This window comes from Fukomys damarensis, unplaced genomic scaffold (genome assembly GCF_012274545.1).
Source record: "Fukomys damarensis isolate Sample0158 unplaced genomic scaffold, DMR_v1.0_HiC HiC_scaffold_39, whole genome shotgun sequence".
Classification (NCBI taxonomy): domain Eukaryota; kingdom Metazoa; phylum Chordata; class Mammalia; order Rodentia; family Bathyergidae; genus Fukomys; species Fukomys damarensis.
The window spans coordinates 75,887,934-75,896,612 of NW_022900951.1; the positions used below are offsets into that span (position 1 = coordinate 75,887,934).

The 8,679-nt window shown below is 33.1% G+C and overlaps 1 pseudogene; it reads right to left on the bottom strand.

The window, feature by feature from the left end:
* Positions 1-982: 982 nt before the first annotated feature.
* On the bottom strand, positions 983-1,082 carry LOC117284836 (annotated as a pseudogene).
* Positions 1,083-8,679: the final 7,597 nt, after the last annotated feature.

Here is an 8,679-nt window from a genome sequence, read left to right on the forward strand (position 1 = left end):
AAACTGATTAATACAATGCCACAAAATTCAGAAGTAGACACACATACACACATATTTTTTTAATTAGAATGTTTTAAATAAATCATATTTACATTCCTTGTGTGAAGTTGGTACCTGTACAAAACACATTGAATTCCCTTTTTCTTTCCCATTCCCATGCTTCCCTCTGTCTCCCGTAATCTCTTGGTCTGATTAAGAGATGAGAAAAATTTATCTCCTTACTTACTATTATCTACACATTATTTTGCTCCTTATTCATAATTTTTGTCACTCACATTTTAAAAACTATGATATTTAAGCTTGTGTGTCTGCTTTGCTTCACGCAACATTACAGTCTCAAGGTGCATCCATTTTCTAATGAAAAATGTAATGTATGTTTCCTTATGGCATACGAATACACCATTGTGTGTAAATACCCTATTTTTTATCCATTCATCTGTTCATAGGCCCTTTCCAAGATTTTACTACTACGAATTGTGCTGCTGTAAACATAGGTATATAGATAGATAGATAAATAGATAGATAGATAGATAGATAGATAGATAGATAGATAGATCACTGTAATAACATAGATATATATCACTATAATGCAAGGTCTTTAACTCTTCAGGAAGATACCTAGAAGGGGAATCTCTGGATCGAATAGATTTTCTAGTTTTAGGATCTTGAGGAATCTCCGTACTGATTTCAATAGTGGCTATACTAGTTTATATTTGCACCAACAATGTAGAAAAATTCCTTTTGCCCTGCAGCCTCACCAGCATTTGTTGCTATTGGTTTTCTTGATGGTGGCCAGTTTTTTTTCTGGTTTCATAGGATCTTGGTGTTGTTTTAATTGGCATGTCTCTAATGTCCTGTGAGGCTGAGCATTTTTCTCTATTATTTTGTGAAGCATTTACTCATTTCACTTGCCCTTTTTTTTTTCATTGTGTCTTTCATTATGGGAGTCTAATTTGTTTAGTTCATTACATTTTCTTTTTTAAATAATATTAAATGCTTCACAAATTTGCCTGCCATCCCTGTGCATGGGCCATGCTAATCTCTGTATCATTTCAATTTTAGTATATGTGCCTCCAAAGCGATCAAGTTCATTACATTTTCTAGATATTGATCTTCTCTCTGAGGAAGAGCCGAGAAGTATTTTTTTTCCATTCCTTCTGTTTTCTTTTGCTCCATTGGTTGTTTCTTGTGCTGTGCAGAAGACTTTAAACTTGATATGACCCTATTTGTTGATACTTTGTATTATTCCCTGTGAATCCAGGATTCTGTTTTAAAAATTCCTTGACTATATCCATTACTTCAAGACTTTCAGCTATTTTATCATTGTCAAGTTGTTTCTGCTTCATTGTTTAGTTATTTGATGCCACCTTTTTTTTGTTTTTTTGTTTTTGGTACTGGGGATCAAACTCAGGAACTTACGCATGCAAGGCAGGAGCTGGAACCACTGGGCTAAATCCCCGGACCTTTGATGCCATTTTGATTTTAGTTTAGAGCATGGTGAGAGTTATGGGTGTAGATTCAATCTACTGCATATGGAAAACCCGTTTTCCCAGTACCAATCATTACTGGCTATTATTCCTCATGTGTTCATCTTTAGCATATTTGTCAAAAGTCTAGATAAAGATGCTAAGAGTTTTTTATATATCCTCTAGTCTGTTCCATTTAGTCACATTTTCTATCACTGTAGTCTTGCAGTATAACCACTATAACCTCAAGTCTGGGATTGTGATGCCTCCTCCTTTGTGCTTATTACCCAGGATTGCTTTTGCTATTCTGGTTCTCTTTTGATTTCATATGAAGTTTAGGATTCTTTCCTCCAGTTGTATGAAGACTGTTGCTGTTATTTTGATTGGGATTTCATTAAATTTATATATCAATTTTAATTGATATATAATATTGCAAAATTATACATGTCAATTTTGATTGTATTGTTTCTGCCTTTCCATTTTCTGGTGTCCTCTTTACTTTCTATATTTGGAGTGCAGTAGTTTCTGTTGTAGAAGTATTCCACTTACTCAGTTACATTAATTACTAATATCTAATTTTTCTTGATGCTATTGTGAATGATATTTTTTCATAAAATCTTTCTCAATGGATTTATTATTGATGTACTGGAGTGCTATTGGTTTTGGTGTATTGATTTGGTATCCTGCTACATTAGTGAGCTAGGTTATTAATTCTAAGAGAATTTTAGTGGATTTTTTTCAGATCTTGTGTGTAAAGGATAGTGTTATTGTTAAATAATCACAACCCGACATACTATACATATTTTTTGTTGCATAATTGTTCTTGCTAATGTTTCAAGTACTTTGTAAAATAGAAGTGGTGGTAATTATTCTGTTCCCAATTTTAAAGATTAATCTCTCATTTTCCCCCCATTTAATATAATATGTTACTTTAGGTTTGTCGTAAGTGGTATTTATCAGATTGAGGTATGGTCCTTCTATTCCCGTTTTCCTCAGTTTTACTTACCAAGAAAGGATGTTGGATTTTGCCAAAGGCTCTTCCTGTGTCTACTGAGATGATCATGTGATTTCTTCCTTCCTTCTTTTTATATGATGTATTACATTTATTGATTTTCATATGTTGAACCATCCTTGAATCCCTGGGATGAAGATTATTTTTTCATGATGTACAATCTTTTTGATAATTTGTTGTATTCTGTTTGACATTTTCTTTTTGAGGGTTTTTGCAACTATATTAATTAAAGTGGTCACTTTTAATGAAATTGAAAGGGATGGAGTCCTTGCAAAATTACTTTTGGAAGCTACCATTACCCTGTTTTCAATGTATTCATACTTTTACTATGGATATGCACCATCATTTAAAAACTTCAAATAACAATATATATAAAGAAAAATATCTGTATCCTAAACTATCTTCCTTTATCTAACATGTCTACCTATCACATTTTAATCCCCAGACATAATCAGTGTTTTTGTATATTATTGCATGTATTTCTTGATAATAATATTAGAATACATAGGTATATCTATAACAGCAAAATATGTATACAAATACAGAAATACAGGATAAACACATATTCTTTCTAATAAGCGGAGAATACCATATTACTATGAAATGTTTTATGGATTTTTTTTCTCATGAGTGTATGCAAGTTGTCTGCAGTCAATCTGCCTTACTTGTCTAATCTCCAATCTATAAATTCTAAGAAAATTTATATGTATGTATATGGATCCTGAAGAAAGGACTTCAATATTTAAGCAAAGGGAGTCATTGACTCTTCCAACGGGATAGATAAAAAAAATGAGGCAGCAAAAATTCTGTTCACCACTCTCTCATTACTGCCTTCTAGAGCAATCCATTAGCTTCTCCAATAATCCCCTGCCAAAAACCTGGCAGCTGCCTGAATCATTGTTCTTGGGTTAGTGCTTATTTTAGTGTCTACAATTACATCTTTGGCTCTTCTCTACATATCCAAATTGTACCTATTTATCAAAAACAAATCCAAGTCTCATTTCAACTGTGGACATTTTTTGAGTAGTCCTGTCCCTTCCTGTTATCTGACATGGAAGGTAACATCCTAAATACTGACATTTAAGAATTCTGACCTCCTGTTGTTCAATTAAATATTAATCTAACTAATTTTTGTAGGGATTTTGTGAATGTAATTGAAATTCTAAGTCATTTTATCATAAGATAGAAAGATAAACTTGGTGGGAGAGAAAAAGTCTCAGATGAAGCTTTGAAAAGCAGAACATTTTCTCTGATTAGATGCAAAAAAGTCAGATTCTTAGCACAAGAAGGATTTGCTAAACTACCGATGACTTGAAGCTGGTGGAATCAGAGAAGAAAGAAGGATGGTATCCTCTTGAGGCTGAGAGGAACTAACAAATTGTGCTGTTTTAAATTCTGAAGTTTATGACATTTTTCTTATGCAGAAATACCATAAGCTGGCTATTGATTCAACAAAACACTTGCCTGTATTATATTAGTTAGGTAATATATATGAATATATGTCAATATTTTTATTCATCTAAATTTGTTTATATGATAGTCTTATCTCATTAAACTAAACACTTGCCTGTGTTATATTAGTTAGGTAATGTATGTGAATATATGTAAATATCTTTATTCATCTAAATTTTTTACATGATAATTTTATCACTTTAATATACTTTTAATCTATTATGATAGAAATCATTGTTTTGAGACAAGGTCTTGCTACTTAGTTCAGGCTGGCCTTGAACTCACTATGCCTCAAACTTGTGGCAATCCTCCTGCCTCATCCTCCCTAATACTGGAATTATAGGCATATGCCATCATGCCTGTCTGAGATCATTTTTGTATTAAAATAATTAAAGACTTCTCCACTGAATTAGGAAAACCACTGATGGTCAATAAATAATTAACAAAGTGAGCAAAATAGAAACAAAATGTCCAGCTCATTGGTTTTGGTTTCATTCCAGAAATGTCAGAGAAGTTGCTTAAATTCTTACTTATTTGCTATGAAACTATTTTTGTAAAGAACTAGGAGTTCTAATTTCAAAACCATGTATCAATAGCTATCATTCCCCATAGTAGGAAATACATTGTGTTTTTCTAAATAATTTACATGTGCTAGTTTTAATATAGTGCTATAATTAAGGCTCACAAGGATGATGTAAATGTTATTATTGTGCTTGTTGCCAAGGCAACAATATGTACTATGTTCAAAAAGGTTGATTTTTCTCTCCTAAGTGAGTGGGGGAAAAGAGCTTACTTAAAATCCTGTTTAGAATGGAGATACTTGGCATTTTCTAAAGCTGGTATTTCACTTCATCTTAACAAAAGTCATTTCCCTAAAAAAAATATCAAACGCAAAAGCGCCAACTTTTCAATCAATCCGTTTATTTATTTTTAAGGAATTGCTTTTTGGTTGTTTCTTATGGATCTGTGGCTGTAGTTTTATTCTTTTGCATCATGTCTCACATAAGGGAAAACACTGTTTATCCACATTTATCTTCAGATTTTTTTTTTTTTGGACCAGGGATTGAACTGGGGTCCTTGCACATGCAAGGCAGGCCACTGAACCGCTGAGCTAAATCCCTGGCCCTATCTTCAGGAAATTTCATTAATGCATTGTTATTATTGGAAAGTTTGTTTATTATCCCATTATTGTTCTAGTTATTCTGTGTAATTGACATATAATGTGCTTTACTTCCACTAACAAACTCTTAAGTATATAATGAATAAAAGCAAGTAAGCTTTACACAAGGAGAAATCAACTTGACTGATCTGTTGTGGCTCTTCCATGGGGAAAGTATGCATGCAACAAGGGAAGTGAAGTAGATATCTAGAGTCTCAAATACTTTTTGTCAAGATTGTACAACTTCCAAGAATTAGAGGCTTTAAAGAAAACAAATGAAGTGAAAAAACAATAAATGAAACAAACCTTCACTACAAAAATAGGGAATTGACTTTAATTTAAGAAACAAATTTAGGTATTTCTGTAAAGAGAAATAGAAAGAGTGTGATTATGTAACAAGCTGGGGAGTTAACATTTTATAACTATTCCTCAGGTGGAGCACAGTGATGTCTTTAAGCAGGCAAATGTCCTCCAGCATATCAGGGTGGCTTGTGAGTCAAAACATGCAGGAAGACCTAGCAAGGCCATGCGACTTTAAAGTGGCAAGGCAAATTAAAGTACAGGAGGATTAAAACGTTAGGTAAGAAAAAGCCAATAAAGAATCTGGGAGTCAATAGAAAATTGTCCTCTTAATAACACATTTAATTAAAAAAGAAATACATAGACTAAAAGTTAAAGGGTAGAGAACAATACTCCATGCAACAGGAATCCTAAAAAAAAGCAGGAGTAGATGTCCTCTTAGCAGATCAACTGGATTTTAAAGCAGCATTGATTAAAAGAGCCAAAGAAGGACACTGCAACTTTATAAAGGGAATAATCAAAGAGGAAGGGATGACAATCATAAATATACATGCACCAAACATTAGTGCACCCAACTGTATAAAACAAATTCTAATGGATATGAAAAATCAAATTATCATTAACAAAATAGGAATGAGAGACCTTGATACCCAACTGGCATAAATAGATAGATGAACTAGCGAGAAAATAAACAATAAAGTACTAGAACTCCATAAAACGCTTGAACAAATAACCTTAACAGATGTTTACAGAGTGTTCCATCCCACAAAATCAGAATATGCATTCTTTCCAGCTGCACATAGGTTGTTCTTCAAATTAGACCACATATTCACTCACAGAACATGTTTAATTAAGTGCAAAGGAATTGAAGTTATCCCCCATATATAATCAGAACATAGTGGGATGAAATTAGAGATCAATAGGAAAAGATACTGCAACAATTTCCCAAACACATGGAAATTGAATAACACACTTCTGAATAACCTGTAAGTCACAGAGGAAATTAAAAAAGAAATCAGAGAGTTGTTACAGATAAATGAAAATGACAATGCAACATATGGAAATATGTGTAACACTGAGAAAACTGTTTTACAAGGGAAATTCATAGTAGTGAACACTCCTATCAGGAAAACCAAGCAAGCCCAATTACACAACCTCATTCTGAACCTCAAGCTTCTAGAAAAGAAAGCAGGATAAACCCAAAGCTCACACAAGGGAAGAAATTATAAAGATCAGGGCAGAAATCAATGCAGTGGAGACTAAGAGAACAATACAGAAAACTGATAAAACCAAGAGTTGGTTCTTTGAAAGAAAAAAAAAATTGACAAACCCTTAGCCAACTTTATCAAAACAAGGAAAAAAAAGGCCCAAATCCATGGAATTATGGATGAAAAAGTTGAAATTACAACAGATCCAGCAGAAATCAAGAGGATCATCAATATCTACTTCAAAAACCTATATGCCAATAACATGGAACACACAGAAGAAATGTACAGATTCCTAGATATATATGAATTACTAAATTTGAATAAATATGACCTAAAAATTCTGTACAACTCAATATCTATCAATGGAATTTAATATGTAATCAAAAACTTTACAAATAAGAGAAGCCCTGGTCCTGATGGCTTCAATGGTGAATTCTATAAGACATTTAGAGAGGAACATCTGCCACTACTAAACTCTTCAAAGACATTGAAAGGGAAGCAATACTTGTGAATTCACTCCTGGAAGCAAGCATCACTTAGATCCCCAATGCAGAGTGAAACTTACATGAAAAAGAGAACTATATGCCAATCTCACTAATGAACACAGATGCAAAATTCCTTAATATGATACTGGAAAATCAAATGCAGAAGATCATCAAGAAGATCATACATCCTAAACAAGTGGGATTCATCCCAGTGATGCAGGGATGTTTCAACATATGCAAATCAATAAATGTAATACATCACATTAATAGGGCCAAGGACAAAAATCATATAATAATCTCAATAGTTGCATAAAAAGCATTTGGAAAAATACAACACAGATTCAAGATAAAAACACTCTAAAATACTTGAATAGACCATCTCTGTCTTAATCTGATAAAAGACATCTATGAACAACCAACAGCCAATATCATGCTAACTGGTCAAAATCTGAAATCCTTCACACAAACATCAGGAACAAGACAAGGATATTCACTATCACCATTCCAGTTGAATATAATTTTGGATACATTAGCCACAGCAATTAGGCAAGAGAAAGAAATAAAAATAAAAAGATAGGAAATGAAGAAATCAAATTGTCATTATTTGCAGATGACATGATACTCTATATAGAAGACCCCAAGAACTCTGCCAAAAGTCTTCTAGACTTAATAACCAAATTCAGTAAAGTAGCTGAATAAAAGGTCAACACAGAAAAATAAATAGCTTTTCCATACATGAAAAACAGATGCTATGAGAGACAAATGGGCAATCATTTCACAATAATATCCAAAAAATATTGAGATACCCACAAATCAACCTATGTAAAGAAATCAAAGACCTCAACTCTGAAAATTACAACACTGTGAAAGAAGAGATTGAAGAGGATATCAGAAAATGAAAAGACATCCCTTGCTCCTGGGTAGGAAAAATCAATATAGTGAAAATAGCCATTCTTCCAAATCTGCAGATCCCAACAGATACTTCACAAACCCTTAAGGAAATAATCCAAAACTTCACTTGGAACAAGAAGAGACCTAGAATAGCAAAAGCAATTTTAGTCAATGAAGACAAGGTATGAAATATCACAATCCCAAACTTGGAACTATACTACAAAGGCACTGCAACAAAAACAGGATGGTACTGGTAAAGAAATAGACCTGAAGACCAGTGAAATAGATTACATGATGCAGAATCAACTCCAGACACACCAGACCCCTTATCTTGGACAACGGGAGCAAACACTCTCACTAGAGGAAAGATATCCTCTTTAATAAATGGTGCTGGGAAAACTGGGTTTCAACTTGCAAAAGATTAAAACTAGATCTATATCTCTCACCATGTATTAAATCAAAATCAAAATGGATTAAACATCTAAATATTAAAATAGAAGCAATAAACCAGCTGTAAGAGAGGTTAGGTGGAACTTTTGAAGACATTGCTGTGGGAAAATATTTTATCAAGAATATCTCAGTTGCCTAAGAGCAAGCACAAGCAATCAACTGTGGGATGTCTTCATATTGAAAAGCTTCTGTACCGCATGAGAAACCACCAACAGTGTGAAAAGACAACTCATAATGTAGGAAAATGTTTTCATCA